Below are 15,182 nucleotides of genomic sequence, written 5' to 3'. Positions count from 1 at the left end.
AACAATGGTACGCTGAACTAATTAGGCTCATTACATAGATTACTGTTGCTTAATGTCTTTTTAAAATGTTTTTAATATTGGAATTGTGGATGACTAGCAATTTCTAGAGTTCACTAATCAGTTTTGATAAGAAAATGCCTTTTAGTAATAGAATAATAATGTTTTGACTTTTTCCTGCACTTCCTTGTATTGGCAGTGACCAGAAGGGGGAACTCCAGAGATCTGAAATACCATGAAAGAGACTATTGTTGTGGTATTTCCAAGCTGCATGGAACAGGAGGTACCAGATAGTTCACAAGCAAACCTGCTTTTGTGAGATTGCTGGCACAGTTCTAGACAAGAGAGCTGTGACTCAGCCTCTGAACTTTGGAATATTTATCCAGAGCAAACCTCTGCAACTGCTGAAGTTCACCTGTAACAAACAGATTTTCTATTTGAAATCTGCTTTGAATGGATGTGTGAGCTGAGTATTTTACAAGGTACAGAACAGGATAGTGGGAAAGGGCCCATTCATTTGTGTTTCCTGTCGAATGCCTACCACACTTGGTAATCTCTCAGCACTTCTAACACCTGCCACTTTACTGCAGGACAATAGGAGTTAAATAGTATTTCCTATTCACAGTAAGTCATTAGTAGGGTAAGAGTTCCAAATACATTTTAGGTGAAAAGATCCCCATTTCATAAAAATACCACTGAGGTTTTGGCCCACCCTGGAAATGTCACATGAGGCAATGACAGGGCCAATCGGGGGGGGGGGGGGGGAGGAGGGCAGGAGGGCCATTTGGCCTGGGCCTTAAGCTCAAAGGGGGCCTCAAATTTAGACACTTGTTAATTTTTTGGCATTTGATAAGTTTTTCAGCTTGTTTTTATGCACATCCCTATTGGACCAGGAAAGCATTTGTTAAATAAAAAATATTCTAATTATGTTTCTCTTTTTTTGGTGCCTTATTTTGTTTTCATGTGTCGTCATTTTATTTTTTTATTATGGCTAGGGGCCTCAAAAGCTGGAAGTGTTCTGGGCCTCTCTAGACCTCTGAGAGGGCCTGGGCAGTGAGATCGGTTTCTGGATAACATGGATAGATGGCTCACAAAACAAAAGTTGTCCTGCTCTAGCTGAAAGTCTGAGTGAACTGTATTCCATTAAAGGACAAATCTTGCAGTCTTGAGCAGGTAAAAAAATTCCCACTTAAGCAGGGCATCAAGTTACATCATATCTAGTACTAAGTCATGTCAGAAATTGGGTAATATTCAGTGTCACATGACCACAGATGGCACAACTTGCAAGCATTTGAAAATGGCTGTCCATTCCCTATCAATATACTTTACACTGTAAATACTAAACAAAGGGTCTGATTCATTCCAGGGTAACTCCAGGGAAGTCACCAGTTATACTGTTTTTTTCACTAGTGTGAGAGCAGAATCAGACCCAGAATATGTTTTATGCCTGGCCAAGAAAGAGTTTCCCCTGAAGCAAGCATTTCTGTTGTAAATTTAATTCAGTAACAGTGATTTGCCTTTTCATGTCAACAGCCTTTTCTGAAATGGCTTCATTCTTTTTTATTAAGAGATACTCCTCTCTATACAATTCCACCTAAGCCAGCACCAAAGCAAGTCAGATCTGTCAGGCAGCAATCAGTCAATGCAAATGAATTAAAGGCAGCATTTAGAATTTATTGCAAGCTTTGTCAAAATGTGCCAAGCTGTTAACATCCTTAACAGCTTTCTGATAGACGTCTTGTCCTTACTACAGCTGGGAGACACCTGTTCTCTTATTTTTGTATTATTATTTCCTATTTAATCTGACATTTAAGCATAAATTAGAGCACACAAGCAGCACAATGACTGTTTTGCGTTTCTAAAGTTGGACCAACATGAATGCCTGAGAGGTGTAATTAGAGCCAGATGGTGCCTGGACTTAGAGTAGGCACATGGAGCCATCCCCACCTTATGCCATCTGTGAAATGACCAGGAACCTATGTGGCAGAACCTATGCAGGGTGTGGGGGACTGGGACGTGGTGATGCAGTGTTTCTTGTCTCCCAGTGCTCCTCAGGCACTCTGGAAAGATTAAGCTGCACCATGCAAAGGGATGGTGAGCTAGGGGAGAAGTTGTGCCTCCTGGATTTCCATTGGGGATATTCAGCTCTGCCCTCTCCCTCTCCTCCCCTCCATTCTCGCCCCCCCCCCCATATATACACTTTACAGTCTGGCCCTTAGTGAAGGCAAGAGAATCACCTGGGCATGAGTGAAAGCAGAATTTGGAACAAGCTATAGGATGTGACACCTCTGTAAAATATGAGCATGGTGATGTTTTCTGAAAATGTGTTTCTGCATTTCACTGCTCCATCACCACAGCAACCTGACTGGAGCTATGGCTAGACAAACACAAGAGTTTTATAATCCATCATTCACTTAGGGTATGTCTACACTGCCGCGCTAGTTCGGCGGCTGGGGATCGAAGTTCCGTGTTCGATTTATCGCGTCTGGTGTGGACGCGATAAATCGAACCAGGAAGTGCTCGCCGTCGACTGCGGTACTCCAGCTAGATGAGAGGAGTACCGCGGAGTCGACGGGGAGCCTGCCTGCCGCGTGTGGACCGCGTCTGAACCACGGTAAGTTCGAAGTAAGGTATGTCGAATTCAGCTACGTTATTCACGTAGCTGAATTTGCGTACCTTACTTCGACTTGGGGGGTAAGTGTAGACCAAGCCTAAGTTTGATAGTTAGGTTAGGTTATCTGTATCATGGATTCTTTCCGTTTGCTGCCAGGGTGACCCTTTTACCTGACCTGCATATGTCACAAAAGGCCGAGTGGGAAGAAGTTGACTGTGTCAATAGGAAATATTACAGCCTATAATACAGTAATAATAAATTTCAAGGGCTTCTGAGGGTTTGTCTACACTGAAACCACCCCACAACCCAAGGCAGAGAGTCTCAGAGCCCAGATCAACTGATTGGGCTCATACTCCAGGGCTAAAAATAGCAGTGTCAATGTTCCCACTTGGGCTGGAGCCTGGGCTCAGAAGCCTGGAAGTGAAGAGGGTCTCAGAGCCCAGGCTCCAGTCCGAGCAGAAACAGTTGACCTGGAGATCCTAGCAGGGCCAGCTCCAGGCACCAGCAAAGGAAGCAGGTGCTTGGGGCAGCCAATGGAAAGGGGCGGCACATCCGGGTCTTCGACGGCAATTCAGCGGCGGGTCCCTCACTCCCTCTCAGAGGGAAGGGCCCACCGCCGAAGAATGAAGCGGCGCGGAAGAGCCGCTGCCGATCGTGGCTTTTTTTTTTTTTTTTTTTTGGCTTTGCCGCTTGAGGCAGCAAAAAAGCTGGAGCCGGCCCTGGATCCAAGACTCCTGCTAGATTTTTTTGGTTTGGTTTGGTTTTTTGTTGTTGTTTTGCAGCATAGACTTATCTTGAGTAACGACAGGCTATTTCTGGAAAATGGGTAAGTTAGTGATCAAAATAAAGGAAACAGGGATGGGGCCCTGTATTGCAGATATGTTTGAATAGACCCATGTCTTCAGTTCCAGTTTTTCTGCTTCCCTGAAGAAATCAGACTGATGGCTGATGTTGCAATTGCTGTTTAAAGGTGGTAAATTTGGGAGTTACTTGCTCTAGAGATCATCTAGCAATATAGATAATGATACAAATGGAAAAGATCTGGAGGATGACTCGGAGAGAAAAAAAACCCCAAACCCCTACATCGAAACTCCTCAGAACATTCAGAGAGAGGTTGTAATGTGAGGGAGCAGGGTGTTAGGAATCTGATCCCAGAGCCAGATCTCAGTTTCTGAGCTGGCCCCTCCCACTCTAAATCAAGATACACAAACTAGACCCAAACACCAACGTTTGAGGGAGATTTCAGATCCCAAACTGAAGTTTGTGTCTTAGGCCCATATCTAGATATAAGTAACCACCAGCAGATCTAGCTTTATCAAACTTTTATAATTTATGCAAAAATATTTTATATTTAGTTATTTTATAAAGATATTGAAACCCCAATAGTGCAAATAATTGACACCACTAATGCAGATAAATTAGTATGTGACATATGCTAAGTAGCAGAGCTGCTTCTATAAATTCCCTCCCAATACCATGTAGAAACAGCCAGATAGGCTCAAAAGCATGATGTAGGACAGAGGTTCTCAACCTTTTTCTTTCTGTCTCCCCCTCTCCCCTGCCCACCCCAACATACTATAAAAACTCCATGGTCCACCTGTGCCACAACAACTGGTTTTCTGCGTATAAAAGCCAGGGCCAGCATTAGGGGGTGGCAAGCAGGGCAGTTACCTGCGGTCCCACATGCCACAGGGTGCCCCGTGAAGCTAAGTTGCTCAGGCTTCAACCCTGGGTGGCAGGGCTCGGGGCCCCAGGCTTCAGCACCGCATGACACAGCTTTGTCTTTCTGCCCTGGGCTCCTTCGAGTCTAATGCCAGCCCTGCTTGGAGGACCCCCTGAAAATTGTTGGTAGCTCCCCCCCGTTGTCCCCCCGGACCCGGACCTCTGGTTGAGAACTGCTGATGTAGGATTTAGTATTTGCGGGCATATCCAATAACAATGAGGCACTCTGCAAGACCTAAAGATTCAGGATGGCGTGTCCAATGTAGGTCAGGGAATTAGGATCAGCATAATAGCAATGAGTATTGTGAAGCAGCCCCCCAATAAATATTAGTCATAACAAGGCATGCATGGAGTGCTGAGAACACAACTAATTAAAGAACATAACACTAATCTTTCAGGAAGATTATAAATGTTTATGGCATCAGCATCTGTACTAGGTATTGTAGGTGAGTCTTTTGTGTGTGTGTATGTAAGAGAGGGATATCACAGACAATATACTTAAACTCATTCCCCTGATAAAATATAGATTTGTAACATCTCATGCCAGTTGTTGCAAGCTATTGAAAGAACATTGTGTCCTGTCACCAGCATAGTTCATTGGACGAGTTATGTTATATAAACACATACACAGGTTGTATAAATAGAAGACTTTAGTCTTAAGGATTGTCAATCTGGCACTTCTCATGAAAACTAAATTCCTATTCATCATGTTACTCCAGGTTTAGGCCCTGAACCCACCAAGACACACACACACACACACACACACACACACACACACACACACACACACACACACACACACACGTAACACTTCTGAAATCAATGGGACTACTCACAAGGTAGAAGTGAAGCATGTGCGTAAGGTTTTGCTCGACAGTTGGGGCCTTATTCCAGTAACTCCACTGATGGTGTTGCAGCAGTATATATTCTAGACACTTTTCCATCATCCCCATATTACTTCATCCCCAACTGGTTGACCAAACCTTCAATTTGACCAACCTCAAATGAAACAATTATAAGAATTCAAGAGAAATAAGGCAAGGCAACAGAAGACATTTTTGCTGACATATCTATATTGGTTCAGAGGGCAGGGAGGAAGGTTGTGACTTTTTGTTACCTTTCTAGAACAGCAAGTTCCCTCACTTAAATATGTTTATACCAGTATAAAAGTGCTTCACCAGTGTAGCTTATTCCATTCACCAAACTCTACCAGCAAAAGCTCTTTTTGGCTGGAACAAGCTATCTCCATGCAGAGGGTTTTGTCCGTATAGCTATACCAGAAAATCTTTTAAGTATAGGTTAGGTGTGCAGGGGTCATTCACCAGCCAGTGCACCCCTTCATTGCCAGGCATGGGGCAGCAGCCTCTTAGATTCTGGCAGCCCCTTCATGGCTGCAGTGGTTTGCCCCTTCTCATGACTCATCCCTCAGGCCATTTCACTTATAGGCTGCATCCCTTCCGGGGTAATAAAGAGTCCAATGAAGCAGAAGTCCAATAGCCTTATCTCACGCCTTCAGCCCCACTCTGGGCTTAGTAGTCCTTGTCCCCTCCTTGTGTTAGGGAAGCATTTGCATCCCCTTCCTTGAGGGTTGGTAGGGGAACCCTATACTTTGGGTTCTGGCCAAAGGACCTTTTATTAAACAGCAAAGATCTGCTCCTCAGACTTGCTGCTGTTTCCCTGGGCCACTTACTGTCTTCAACTGACTCCAGGCCCCTTTTTACAGAGCCATCCCAGTGCTTTCTCCTTAAATGTCCTGGCTCCTTGTGTTACTTCCTACCAGTTTGCTGCTGATGCAGAGTCCCTTCAGGCTCCCAGGCAGCACACAGCTCTTGGCAGGCTGGGTCTCCTGCAGCTATCTCAGCAGTCCCACCCTAGGTTTCTTTCCTTGGAAGCCTCCTCTTTCTAGGAGCACCCTTTCCCCTCTAACTGAGCTCTAGTAGCCTTTTATCAGGTCCAGGTTCCCAGTTAGCTGCCAGCCAGGTACGTAGGCAGTTAATTGCTTACAAGTAGACCAAGATGGAGACATTCTCCTGAAAGAAGGCCAGCATGAGTAGACGGGCCCTGAATCCCTTTAGAGGGGCCAGCCATCCCATGACACTAGGTCTAACAGAACTGTATAGAAGTGGCAGAGTCAGAGATCTGGAACCATGATACTCCCCTTTCTATTGCTTGATGTATAGTAACCAAACCCATTTTCAACAGAAAATGTTAATCCCATTGAAATGTAGATTGTGCTTCACAAATCAAACTCTGCTAAGACTTCAAACTGCTGGGGGGAGGAAAGTGTTTGGCTGTTTAAAAAAGATAAAAAGCAATTTCTTCTCAGAAACACTAAAGGTCTGTCTGACTTGCTCTGCCAAGACAGATTGTAACTCTCTTGGGACAGGGACTGACTCTTCCCTGATGTTTAGACAGTGCCAAGCACACTGCAGATACTCAATAAATCAGAAGCTGCCTCCATAAAAGTCTGCATACATTTCATTAAATCATTTAAGCATGTGTGTAAGTAACTGTGTGCATGACCTTCAAGTGGAGCAGAGCTGAATTCCATAGCAACCCCAGTGTCATTAGAGAAAATAAATGCTGCCTTTAGAATTAATGGCTAGAGAGATCATGGCTTTCATAGAATATCAGAGTTAGAAGGGACCTCAGGAGGTCTGCCGGTCCTGCAGCTTTGGTGGCAATTCGGCGGCGGGTACGCCGAAGCCATGGGACCAGCGGACCTCCCGCAGGCAAGCCGCCAAAGGTGGCCTGACTGCCGCCCTCGCAGGGACCGTCAGGGCGCCCCCTGCGCCTTGCTACCCCAGGCACGCGCTTGGAGCGCTGGTGCCTGGAGCCGCCACTGGTCGTGAACATAATGGGTGTTTGAGTATATAATGACAAACTCTTGCTCTTGGGTTCCAAGTGATTTCTAGAGGACACAAAAGATACATTAACCTGTGATTGGGAGGATTACTGCAAATGGGAGGGGTCCTATTTCCACTGGAGTCAAGAGGATTTTTAACCCCAGTAGGAGCAGGATTAAGCCCACTAGGTGAAATTAATTTAGCCTGAATAAATCCCAATTACGCAGCCTTTCTTACTGTGAAGGAGAGGATAAGTCAAATGAAAGCTACCCAACTAACCTGTGACCCCTGTGATGACTAGGGTGCTTGTAAACCAGCACTTTGCAGGCTGGAATAGCTGATGCAATCACTCTTTACAGCTTATATCATGTAGTAGGGCCACTGAAACTGCACTGACCAGCTCTCATGGACCTTTCTCTAGCCTGTCCCTATTACAGGTCTATTAGGCTTGTGCAGGGTTTGGTGTTCATCCCACTCATTCACACAGGGGCAGCAGAGGCTTTCATGTTACAAAGGTCCTGCATTGAATTTCACCCATAGCTAATACAAATGCAATATATATTGAGAAATGATTGTCTTATGGGACTAAAAATGTAACTAAGCATACCTCCCCATTGAGGAAGGCATCATTTCCCCATTGAAATTGCCTCATTTTAACCCATCGGACAATACTTCTGCCTGCCGTGCTTGGGGCGGCAAAAAAGCTAGAGCCGCGCCTGTTCACGACATACACACAAAGAAATTAGATAAAAACAAAATACTCTTTCTGGAAGGTTGAAATGTAACACTGCTTTATTTCTTAGAATTCAGAACAATAAACACAAGAACTCCAGAACAGAGACAGACAAAGCAGGTTGCTCCCTAAAACAGAGGGGCACAACTCCTCTGACTGTACTCTATGCTGGCTTTCTGCAGACTGTGTCTGATTGCAGGGCCGCCCAGAGGATTCAGGGGGCCTGGGGCAAAGCAATTTCGGGGGCCCCTTCCATAAAAAAAAGTTGCAATACTATAGTAACATGTATTTGGAAATGTAAAAAATAACCAGTGAAATACATTCAAAAATTAATTTTTAATAATTTGAAAATACACAAAATACATTATTTAAAAACATTAAATGCTTTAATGGTATGTATACATTTGCAATTATATAATGGCCTGTCGCTGGGTGATGGTAATGGTTGGTGCCAATGGGCTGTCGCTGCCTGGGGGTGGCACTACTGTTGCCCAGGGCTGGGTGGGGAGCTGGGCTCTGGGTCGGGGGGTGCCCGGCTCACAGGGGCTGGTCTCAGAGCTGGGGGTCAGGGCTGTGGGGGGATGGGGTTGGGGGGTGCCCAGCTCAGAGGGGCTGGGCTCGGAGCTGGGGGTAAGGGCTGTGGGGGGATGGGGCTAGGGGTGTGTCTGGCTCAGAGGGGCTGGGCTCGGAGCTGGGGGTCAGGGCTGGGGGTGGGGTGGGGTCAGAGGTGCCCGGCTTAGAGGGGCTGGGCTCAGAGCTGGGGGTCAGGGCTGTGGGGGGATGGGGCCAGGGGGGTGTCTGGCTCAGAGGGGCTGGGCTCGGAGCTGGGGGTCAGGGCTGCAGGGGGGTGGGGTCAGGGGAGTGTCCGGCTCAGAGGGGCTGGGCTCGGAGCTGGGGGTCAGGGCTGTGGGGGGAGTCAGGGGGTGCCCGGCTCAGAGGGGCTGGGCTTGGAGCTGGGGGTCAGGGCTGGGGGGGGGGCCAAGGGGGTGTCTGGCTCAGAGGGGCTTACCATGCTGCTTACTCCCACCTCCCCCCTCTCCTGGAGCCTCAGTGCGCCGCATCCAGGAGCAGCCCTGGACAGCGCTGCAGTGGCGTGGCTCCACAGGACCTGAGCTCCCGCCGCTTGGCCCGGAGCTCGGAGCCCTGCCCCCTTACCACGCCGCTCCAAGAGGGAGGAGCTCAGGCCACGCGGCTGCAGCGCTGTCCAGGGTCGCTCCTGGACGCGGCGTGCTGAGGCGCTGGGGGAAGGCGGAGGCGGAGGCGCGGGGGAGCCTCTGACGTTCTCGTGGGGGCCCCTGCGGGGCCCGGGGCCTGGGGCAAATTGCCCCACTTGCCCCCCCCCCCCCGGGCGGCCCTGTCTGATTGCACATTTCCTGACAGAGCCCCCTACCCTGTAAGCAGAACCAGGAAAACCCCACTGCCACTCTTAAGAGTAAAACTTGCAATTCCAACAGTCTTCAAAACACCATACTCCTCATGTTACTATCTGATCTTTGAAATATGAATTAATTAAACATGTAGTTCTACTGTGAAAAGTAACTATGTGAAAAAGTACCTTTTTCTCCACAGACTCAGCTACTTAAGACTGCACTACTTTGTTTATTGGTTGTCCTGCAGAGCTAGCAAAGCTAAGGGTGTCCTTCTCCTTGTGCATCATCCATGGAACTGGTTAGTAAGTTCTTATGAGTTATTCCTGTGTAAAATCACTGAGTGAGAGGGCAATACACAGATTTAACAGAGGACCTGATTTGCCTAGAAGTACATATCACCAATGATGATGCAAAAGCAACAAAAGTAATTTTCTATCAAAATTTAACTGAAAGTGTTCAGCCTGCTCTAGTGCTTAATATTTTAAACTGATTTCAATTTGGGACTGTGGATGCCATGCACTTCTGATTCTGACTATATCTTCGCTGCTAATATGTGTATGTTTTTAACATCAGGATAACTGTTGATGTAAAATCCTAGGCTTTGTCTACACTGCACTTTTGTCAGTAAAATTTTTGTTGGTCAGAGGTGTGAAAAAAAAACACCCTTGACCAGCGTAAGTTTCACTGACAAAGGTGCTGGTGTGAACAGCACTATGTCAGCGGGAGATGCTCTCTCCTGCTGGCAAAAAGTGGCTACATGGGAGACCTTACAGTGGCACAGTACAGCTGTGCCGCTGTAAGGTCCTCAGTGTAGGCATAGCCTTAGTGGAGACAAAACACTGTGGCTTTACCTCAGTATAACTAGTCAAGGTCAACCCCGTGGAGGGGTATAGGATTGACCTTGACTACCTCCTAGATCAAGGTAAAAACTACCTGTGCCTTGTTTCAACTGAGATTTTACATCAAGATAGTGATCTTGGGTTAGCTAATGATGTCAAACCACATCTTTTTCTTTTGCAGGGAAGACACAGATTGTCATAGCGTTGCCAGCATAACTATGTTGGTTAGGGATATGATTTTTGGCTGACATAGCTATGCCAGCAAAATTCCTAATGGAGATGCAGTTATACTGGCAAAAAAGTTGCTTTGGCAGGATAATTTCTTTCGGGGAACAGATATAAATTATACTTTAAAAAAGGGCATTTTTACCGATATAAACTGTATCTACATGAGGAGGGTTTGCCAGCATAGCTATACCAGCAAACTTAATTGTAGACAAGGCCCTAGCCTTAGATGCCTAAAGCTGGATGCAGGTATAAGGATCAATGGGACTAGAACCTGGGTCTAGGATAGCTGACATTCCCACATTGCCAAACGGGTCCAGAGTGACAGCTCTCTGTGGTTGTTTGATGGGCCATGTGCACTAATTAACCTTGGCGGGTGCCCCAGGAAGTTGTCTGGGCAACCACACAGACTTCTGGCCTGCTATGACTGCAGACCACATCTTGTTTCATCCTCTCCAGTCTCCGACCCCAGCCTAACTCTGACCCCATCGCCTGATTCCAGCCTGGTAACTATCTCTGATCTCCAGTCTCTGACATCAACCTGACTAGGACCTGATTCTTGCTTATCGAAAATGACTCTAGTGATTATTCCGATCCCTGCTCACTGACTACTACCTTGACTTGTGGACACTCACTCAGCTGTGACCACCAGACCAGACTGCATATGCCCTGGTCTCTTACAATAAGTGCCTAACTTGAGGCACTCATGTTTGATGATAGGGTCTAAGTGACGTGGCCCGAAATCACAAAAGAAGTCTGTGGAAGAACCAGCAATAGAACCCACCTCCCCCAATTCCCGGTCCTTTGGCAAAGATGGACTGTTCACTTTGGAGATGAGATCCAAGCTGGTAAGACTCCCACAAGCACCACTGGGGCTGCACTGAAGGGCTGGGGTCAGGAGGCAGCTCTGTCCAGCCCATGGGCCAGTACTCATGGGGTACAGCTTTCCGCTTCCTTCGGGTCTGTCACTGCTGTGGCTGGGCAGTTTCAGCTGCCAGGACCTGGCTTCCAGCTCGTCTCACTCCCCTATTGTATAGCGGAAGCTGATGGGGCCACACTGAAGTTCAGTGGGGACTTTGAGTGAGGAGCTAGGTCCCAAAAAAGCCCAAATGTGGATATTAAAAAAAATCAATAAAACCCAGATACTGGCTTTTTCATAACCTAGGAATTTTTCAGAGACAACTGGTAAATAGGTAAAATGAAGGAACTTATGTATGAGGGATGTACAAGAGAGGTATAAACATAACTAAGTTCAGCTGCGATAACCAAGGCTTAAAAGAATTATAACATTTCTCCTGACTGTCAGTCTAGTGTGTAGAAGAGAAAGATGTAGCACAAATAATTTTGCAACAATAATAACAATAATTCTGGTCCAAATCCTGCCTTTAGCTCATGTGGGTGACTTCAAATGGGAGCTACTTCCTTACTTCTGAATTTATCATTCTGTGTTGGAAAGATCTCATGCCATACGTGAAAGATTCAGAGGTAGGAAGGACAGTGTCAGTCTTGTTAGCTTCTTGCTATGCACATTGAGCTTCACCATCTTCATTATCTCTGAGCAGTGGCAGAATTATATCTCCCCTGTGCAACAGCCGTGGGGGCTTATAAGAAGGACATACTGATTTATCATTTTCATTCCAGGGTAATTTAATTGTACTGTGGCTTGTAGCAGCTTTGCTTAGTTATATTCATGTGTTAGAGAAACCTTCCTTGGGGCACAGAGAGATGCATGAATTTATCTCTGCACCAACAACAGTGAGCCCTATGACAGTATTTGTATATTTCTGTGCTGCTTGAACAGAGATCTATTTTCATAGCCTATAATTCAGCATCCAAATCAGTGACAGGCAAAGACACATAGCATAAGCTAATCGATTGGTGATTGCTACTAACCTGAATTTGTGGCCTTAAAGGTGAGGGTTAAATTGGGGAATCCTTGTAGTTCTATGAAGGGCAAGGAAATAGATGGCAAAGAACTTTAAGCATTCACCAGCCATATGGAAAAATCTATACCCTATGTTATTCCAGGGGAAAGAATTTTACAGCTGACTACTGATGGCTATTCCATGACAGTGTATCAGTTCTCCCATAGAAAAATATCCAGGCTGCTAGAACATGGAATACAAAACTTAACTGTAGAGCACCAAAGAGGTGAAAATTACAGAATTAAATAGCAAGACTCAAGGGTAGCCAGCAATCAGAGCCATATTGGAGCTATTCATTCAAGGGCAGGATTTGGCCCTATACAATGGGCAGAGAGAGGAGAAGTGATGGTACATCTAGGCATACTCACAGCAGCAGGTAAGTCTGCCTCCCTCTTTTCCAGGAAAGCGCCAAACTCCTGTCAAATACAACCTGCCATAAAATTCTAGGGAGGGGGAAACAGTAGGAGTTCACGCCCTGTTGTTTCTGGGTGTTTTGCTCTCAGCGACCCTTTCATATATAGATATAACCAGGGAGAAGCCGTAAATAGTGCTTTGTTATATCCCCCCTTCAAGTCAGAACCCAGTTCAGCTTCTATCACTAACAGCAAAAGTCTTTTCTTTGTTCCAGTGAGGGGCACAGTAGAATGGGGAGAAGGAGTAGATCTTTGCTTTTTTGATGACTGTGTGGGGGTAGAATAGCATAGAGGAGCTAGGAAGCAGGACTAAGCAGTGCTCCTTACTGCTCCTCCAAAAAAGAGCAGTGTATGTTGCCCCTCAATGGCATTAGATATGCACTGAGTCAAAAGGCCTGGTCATGCCCTCTATCTGGTTAATCATGCTGCTTGGGGCTGCAGAGCACTGCCCAGGGCATCATCCAAGCACTTTTTGATTGAACACTATTGCACTGAACTTTAGGTGAAACTTCAGATTTTCAGAAAGTATATAAAAGTTGAGGTCATTAGAGAATAAAACCCAACTCTCATTAGCAGCTGGGAGTGCTTTTGAAGCTAGCTAGTTTCAGGCAGCAGAGAGGCTTTATGCATTTGAGAAGCTAGCTATTAATTTACACAGTGGTTTGCATGCTGGTGGAATGGACATTCGATGCTACAAGACTAACTTGTAAAGTCTGGCCTTGATTTGGCCTGTCAGTGAAATTTTGCTCATGTTTCTGACTAAGAGAATGTGTTCAAAGGGATGAATCAGTTGAGGAAAAAAACATTATCTCACCTACTAAGCCAGTAAGGCAAAAGAGCTAAGATTATTCTCATTACAAAATAGCAAGAGAGTAATGAAAACTTAACTGGAATTTTTTAGGATTTCGAGAAGTCAGATTGGACTAATAACCTTTGAGCAAGAATGGAACAGTCTGGGGGATCATATACCATGCCAAGTACAGCTGTATTTTCCCCCTTATTGATACCAGTGTTGCTCGTCTACCAATGGTTGCGGATGTCTAAGGCTGTATAGGTCAGCTTTTAGGTAGAATAGAAATCTGAAAATACCCAGAGTCTGCATCCCTAAGTGAGACTTGTTTTATTTACACATGCACCAGTCCTAGAACAGAGGTGGTCAAACAGCTTGCAAGGCAATCCAATTTTTCAGGAATTTTAGCCCAACATCAATGCCCAATTCCAACAGAGCATGTTTGCCTCAACAGTTCTCTCTAATCAGAGACCAATGTAGAGAGCAAACTCTCCTGCTTTTTGCACAGCTCTTTCTCCAAAGATTGTTGCCGCTACATGGCACCTTGCATAATCCAAAATTAACATAGCATACGTCAAGACTGAACATTTGCTCGCACACTAAGGAAAAGAACTTGGAAGACTATGCGTAATATCACCACCCAGTAACATGTGACAGAAAATCAGCGTTCCCCTTGAGTCTGATGATAGAATTTTCCTTTTGTGTCTATTAGCCCTTTCTGAGAGCACTCACTTTTGCCAGTCTAGTTTGTGGTGGTGGATGGGAAGGAGGGAGTCTTCTACCTGATAGCACAGACTTCTCCTAAGCTCAAAAAGCATGCTCTAAATTTTCAACTCATCCAAGAAAAACCTAAAAGCACTCCAATTTGGGATAACATTGGGGTAGTGATGGATAAAATTGTGCCAACCCCCAATTCCTATCTAATCAGGCCATCACAAAATACAATATATTGTGGATCTTTTTATGAGAATAAAATAAGTTTTGTTTGCCACCAATTTGAACTTTATTTTATATATTTTAAGTTACCAAGCGCTAAAAGGTGTTGTCTCCATGGGCTCCTCTTTCACGATCAAATATCAAGCTTAGAAGACAATGATGACAGACTATTCCTTCTCTAACTCTGCCTAACACTATCAATGGATGGATCTTTTTCACTAGTCCATTAATAGCGGTAGGGGATAGAGTTAGACAAATGAAAAAAAAAGCAAAGATCTGAAAGCCACCAACACGCTAGTAAAAATAATGGCATAACTAAATACTTTTGGGTTACATTAGCTATTTTCTTACTTAAGAGCCTAACTAGAGCTGGTCTCAAAAAAAGCTGGAGGAAATTGTGAATTTTTGTAATTTTCCCCTTTTGTCAATCAACTCCACAGCTGATCAAAGTGGGGGGGGGGAACCACCATGAAACATTTTTTCATTAAAATTTCTATCCATTTTTTTTCCAGATTTTTTTTTCAGGTAGTGAAATATCATCCAAATTCTGGAATTTGAAAACTTTCCACCAGCCCTAATCCCAACTCACTGGATATTTTACCTCACTCTTGTTCTAAAATTGTGTATGTTTCACCTCACGCAGTTTGAACTTGACTTTCATTCTAAGTGAGGGACATCTGAGACCTTTTAGCTGGGCTACATACTCAGCCATCCAGAAGAGCCTGAGACCTTGCCTCTGTTCTCAGCCAAGGATGCTCCCAGGATGAGACTA

General features: G+C 45.3%; 1 pseudogene; it reads left to right on the top strand.

Annotated features, from left to right (window-relative positions):
- Positions 1-15,182, top strand: part of LOC135884116 (uncharacterized) — a 48,952-nt pseudogene that overhangs the window by 21,916 nt on the left and 11,854 nt on the right.

Source organism: Emys orbicularis, chromosome 9, assembly GCF_028017835.1.
Source record: "Emys orbicularis isolate rEmyOrb1 chromosome 9, rEmyOrb1.hap1, whole genome shotgun sequence".
In the NCBI taxonomy this organism is placed as follows: Eukaryota; Metazoa; Chordata; order Testudines; family Emydidae; genus Emys; species Emys orbicularis.
Note: the sequence above shows the minus strand (reverse complement) of the source record. Positions and strands in the feature narration are given on the sequence as shown.